Consider the following 6,337-nt stretch of genomic DNA (forward strand, 5'->3'; position numbering starts at 1 on the left):
AAGTCACTAATGTAAACCAAATGATTGACCATGGAGTTCCTAGTGTGGGTTTCGTACCCTTAGCCATGTGACGATGTAGTCACCTGGGCCTTCTAGCCCTGGCTCTGAGTGACTAGTCATGGAACTAGAAAAGCGCTTTTAGTTTTCATCAAACTTGAGGTTGGTCCGGCATTAATGCTCATGTTGAGTCATTCAATGCTGATGTTGATTAGATCTAATCTTTTCGGCTCTGCATTCATGACACTTATGCCGCTCTTGACTCCTAGGTCAATAACATACGAACAGTGCTCAGTACTACTGTCGAACTTGACTAGTAAGGCACAGCTTCACAGTCAGTTCTAACACCATTGTCGATTCTGACTAATAAGTCAGTGCCATTCACAAGTAAGCAAGATTTGTTAAGCATTTGATATGCAATCAATGTCCACATTTAAACACTCAACATGCCTCATGAATAACCATGCATGTCACATATGGGTGCAGTTTTGTTACCTCTGGTTCGAGCGAGAATTAGTAGAAGAACGACCCTCGAGAATGATCTATTTTTTAGTTCCTTAGCGGTCACTTAGTCATAACCAATGTGAATCCATCAATAAAGTAAATCAATAAAAGGTTCATAATCTAAAACCTCAGTCCCGGGATCAATCCCGTGCTCTTGGGACTCCCAATCCACCAAAACGGGGTAGTGGAACCATCCCCCGAGCCCCCAAAGTCATCCCGAGCCCTAAAAATAGGCCTTGCTGAGAATGACCTAGCACTGGGGCACTGCCCCAAGTCAGAGAGAGTCCCACTCTCCCTGCCTAGCGTTGGGGCGCCACTGACAGACCAGATTTTTTTGGTCTTCTCCCCTGCGACTTCCCCTGAAAACTAAGCTTCCAAACCAATCCCAAACATCATCCACACATACAATTTAACCCCAAAACTTCATCCATACGACAACCTCATCAAAACCCAAAAAAACTTTCCCAAAAACCTCCATGAATTCTCAACTAACCACTTCGAAATTCTCAACTGAAAACTAATAGAAAAACAAAGTATAATCAAAGTTTCATGGCTGAATTCTTACCTCAAGCTTGAATTGAGTCTTCTTCAATGAATGAACTAAAGTTCTAAGCTTCAAACCTTGATTTCCTAGCTTGGTTCTTCAAATAGAGTTCAAAAATTCCAAAGGAAGAAGGAGGAGGATGATGGTCGTGAGAAGGAAAAGAGAAGGCTCTATTTTGGTAAGTTTCTACAGCCTTCAATGGCTAATATATATCCTTAGGGTGAAAAGAAAATAGTTCCCCTAGGTCATCTAAAATCCTTTAAAGGCTTCCAAGGGTAAAACCGTCCTTTCTCGCCTATTTCGTTAATCATAATTAACACCCTCCAATTTCTATTATTCTCAATATTCTCAAATACCAATAAATCATATCTCATTACCCTTTAATTCTCGGTAATGTTCTAATCACCAAATTACCCCAGGACTCACCCCGAGCCCCGAAATTGACCCCGTTATGACCAAAACACTAACTAACATTCAAAGACATTTCATGCTGAATAGCTCGAACAAATCCACATTATAATGTGACATCAACAATAGTTCACCAACATGCATGAAAATACACAATTACGCCCTCAACATGCCAAATTACCAAAATGCCCATATAATGAAATGTGGACCCACATGCATGCATTTAACATCATATTATAATATAATTCACTTAAACATGCACATAATCGTTTAATGGCATAATAAATTAATTATGGCCCTCCCGGCCTCCTAATCCAACCATTAAACCTCAATAGGGATTTTGGGGCATTACAACCGTACGTTCCGTGCGTACCCCATTCTGCAAGTTAGTTAGGGAGACCTACTACCGGATTTCTCAAGGACACATCAGCTGTGGGAAGAACTAGGCTTGCTCCACCTGGACGTATGGTCTGGGTTCGTTTACCAATGTCAAGGTTCATTAACCAAGACCCGGGTTCATTTACCAAGACAGACATCAGCTAGCAATGATGAATCTTAGGACATCCTGATGGCAGATTAGAATGTTGAGAATGGACCCGAGACTTCATCTGTATCCCACTTGATGGGATCCGTCTCCTAGAATGGACCGTCCACCACCATAATCTAAATCCTGGAGGACAAAGATTGGGTGCGCTTGGGAAGGTGGTTCCGGTCTACATCTCTTTTCTGACCCCCTTACTATGCTCATGCTACTTGATAGTTATTGGATTCGGCGTGGTCCAGGATGATAGGGTTTGGTTGCTCATTGTTCGTTGGGCCCTGGTTGTGCCCGGGCCTCTCCCGAGAGCCCATGAAACCCGTTTGGCCATGCCACATGTCCAAGGTGAAAAATATGGGTAACATTTACCCCCCAAGTCTTCGTCCATGTTTGTGCGGTGGATACTTGCCTTCTTCATCCCGGATCAATTACCTATCTCCCTATTTATTTACCTAAGTCCTGGTTCGTTTACCGATGTCCAGGTTCATTGACCAAGACCCGGGTTCATTTACCTAAGTCCAAGTTCATTTATTTTGGGGCTAACTAGTTAATCCCCAACCTTTTGAATTCCCACTAACCTAGGCACGTGTCTCCAGGTAGATGGTATGTTTGTGCCACTCGCACCCATATAATCTGGGGAAAATATTTTGACATTCTAGGTGACTGATGGATGTCAACGCATTTCTCGAAGCGTCCTGTCTATACAAAAAGGAGATTTTAGCACTAGAGTGGGTTGATTAATGTTTCTGCATCGTTCGGAGCTGTCGAATGAGGATTGTCTTGGGATTTTCACTATGGACCGTTGGATGAGAGAGGCGCGGATCATGGATCGACGAATCCACGATTTAGCACTTCATTTGGCTAGTTAACGCGCATGGGCTATCCGAAACCGTCGGATGTGGATCTTTTGGGGGCATTCCATGTGGACTGCTAGATTGAACATGAGCTTTTCTTCCTATAAATACCTCAATAGGCTCCCTTCTACACTTCTACTGATTCTCAATTCTCAAACCAAAGAGCAACAACTTTGAATGTTCGAAATCGCAGACAAACTTTTCTGACGGTTGTTGCATTTTTTAGCCCACCTGTTTCCGACGAAGCCCTCCTTCGTTCATTAAGAAGATAGCTTTGTCCCGTATGATCCTTCTGAGAACATCGACGAACTATTGTATCGCCTCCTCAAGTTCTAGGCTAAATTTCTGCTAGCGTTGTCGCTCGTACATCAACAAATCCCAGATCCACGTTTATTCAATAAGTTTTCTAGTCAATTCCTTATTTTCCTTCATTATTTTTGTTACCACGTTGTTTCTGTGACCATGTGGCCATTAGGACTGTGATCACTGTGTAGGGTGGTTCTAGGTAGTGGTAGTGAGAAACAATAAGGAACTTTCTACGTGACTTCATTTCGTAGATAAATTGATCGATGGAGTGGGCTGGACTGCTCTAAATCATCGAACCCGGACGCCTCAAAACCATCCAGGTGAATTAGTTTCCTATTGCTACGATATTTAGCTTTTAGTTCCCAACTCATGCTCCTGGGACCTTAATTGCTCCTGGATCTGTATCCGGAGGGGACCTCTCCAAGAAGTTTAGGAGAATCCCCGTACCTTAAACCAATTTTTCGGTTTTCATGCAAACTACTTAGTTCTTGCTTTTCTTGTCACTTCTAGGTCTTTGATCATGGTTCGTGGCATCACTCACTACCCAAAAAATGTAGTAAGTGTGGGCCCTGTCATCCTAGAGGGGCAAAAGCTTCCCACTGGCAACACGTGGGAAATGGACACGAAGGTAAACGAGTTCCAGAACTACCGGATGCTGAACGACCTGTAGAAATCCTTCAGGATAGAATTGCTCCAGAGCTTTTCTTCAACAGACTGGCCCGGAAGGAAGAGAAGGCCTATACAGAAGTGGGCGTATTCGGGGCTTGGAGCATAGGACATATTAGTGCGAGAGCCATTCTCCCGCTTCATGTCTTCTATGTTCGTGGGGATAGCGACAATCCAGCTCCTACCCCAGGTGACCAAGTTGCTTGCAGGATGGCGTGTATTTTGTGCCTGGAAAGAGATTCCAGAGCCCACCCCCATGGAGGTGTTGTACTACTATCAGTTGGAGCCACAGCTGAACTCCAAGGATAGAAAGCGGGATGGGTTTTATCGGTTGAAGAGCCATGGTATCAGTCTGGCTCCATACGTGTAATGCCCTGGTTACCCCAAGACAGTTACAGTGAACTTGGAACAGTGATTTAACTCGCTAACCGAGTACTTTGGTTAAAAACGTACTTCTAGGTGTTATTAATAGGTTAAGATGGAAAACCAATCAAAAGGGAATGATATATTTTATTTAAAACATGAAACTGTTCATGCGCCCATAAAATCGTTTACAACTTATTTACGATACAAAATGGTCATTACAGTATAAAATTTACAACCCGCCGATCTAAGTGGAAAAAATAGGGTAAACCCCCTAGTTCCTCTGAGAACTCCTTGGATGTGGTGGTCAAGCGGCCGCATATGTACACATCACCACCTAAGCTCTCCACTCAAGGCTGGGTGAGCTTTTCTTTCCCTTTATTTGCACCACATAGCACCCATGAGCCAAAGCCCAGCAAGAAAACTTAATACTTCATGAATATAATATCAAACGATGATCATAATAACCATCCAGGACTTTTAGTCCAAAATAGAGGAGTGACAGTCGTAAAAGTCACTAAGGTGGGTTCCGTTCCCTTTACCGATAAGTGATCATTTCACTAGCTCAAACAAGAAAGGTATATGGTGAAATAGTCACTAGCATAAACCTATCGAGTGACCACAGAGTCACCAACGTGGGATTCTGTTCCCTTAGCCATGTGACAAAACAGTCACCTAGGCCTTTGGCCCTGGCTCTGAGTAACTAGTCATAGACTAGTCAAGCACTTATAATTTTCATCGAACTTAGGGTCAGTCCAGCATTAATGCTCCATATGAGTCATTCAATGCCGATGTCGATTAGATCCAATCTTTTATCGGCTATGCGTTCATGACGCTTATGCCGTTTCTGACTCTTAGGTCAGTAACACGCGCCCAATGTCGATTCTGACTAGTCAGTGCCATACACAAGTAAATAATATTTGCTAAGCATTTAATATGCAATCAATGTCCACATTTAACAATCAACATGCCTCTATAATAACCACGCATGTCATAAACACAGGGTGTAGTTTTCTTACCTCAGGTTCGAGCGAGAAATAGTAAAAGAACGACCCTTGAGAACGATCTGTCTTTTAGTTCCTTAGCGGTCACCTAGTCATAACCAATTGGAATCCATTACTAAAGTAAATCAAAAAAAGGTTCACAATATAGAACCTCATCCCCGGAATCAATCCCGCACTCTCGGGACTCCCAATTTATCCAAACGGGGTAAAGGAACCAATACCCGAGCCCCCAAAGTCATCCCGAGCCCTAAAAATAGGACTTGCTGAAGCAGACCTAGCGTTGGGGCGCCAGGAGTGGCGCTGGGGCGCCACTACCAGACCAGAAATTTTTCTGGTCTTCTCCCTTGCGACATCCCCTGAAATCTAAGCTTCCAAATCAATCCCAAACATCATCCAAACATCAAATTCAACCCCAAAACTTCATCCATATCACACCCTCATCAAAACCCAAGTAAACTTACTCGAAAACTTCCATTAATTCCCAACTAACCACATCAAATTCTCTTGACTGAAAACCATAAGAAAAAACAGAGTATAGCTAAAGTTCATGGATGAATTATTACCTCAAGCTGGATTTGAGTCCTCTTCAATGGAAGAACTAAGTTTCTAAGCTCCAACCTTTGATTTCCTAGCTTAGTTCTTCAAATTGGGCTTCAAAATTTGAAAAGAAGAAAGGAATAGGATGATGATCGTGAGAAGGAAAATGTAACAACCCAAATTTGCTAGTAAGGCTTAAGGGCCTTGATTAGTGTGCCTGGAGGGCATAATGGGAATTATGTGTGATTTTAATGAGTAAGTTGCATGATTATGATTTAAAGCATGTTATATGACTATTTGAATATTTGAGATGCATGACTATGTGTATTAGTATGCATGTAGGCCCTGATTAGGTTAGAAGGGCATAATCGTAATTTTGGCCATTTTGGGCATAATTGTGCTGATATATGTGATAATCGTCGAGACCACATTATTATGTGGATATATCTATGGTCTATGACTCGAGACGATCCTAGTGAGCAAAGTAGCGAAAAAGTCATGGCGGGGATTTATACCCGGCTCGGGGTGAGCCTAGGGGTATAAATGGTAATTTAATGAGTATACTGGAGTCTATTTTGACATTGAGGATTATTATTGGTGATTAATTGGGTATCGG

This window comes from Humulus lupulus, chromosome 3, assembly GCF_963169125.1.
Source record: "Humulus lupulus chromosome 3, drHumLupu1.1, whole genome shotgun sequence".
Taxonomy (NCBI): domain Eukaryota; kingdom Viridiplantae; phylum Streptophyta; class Magnoliopsida; order Rosales; family Cannabaceae; genus Humulus; species Humulus lupulus.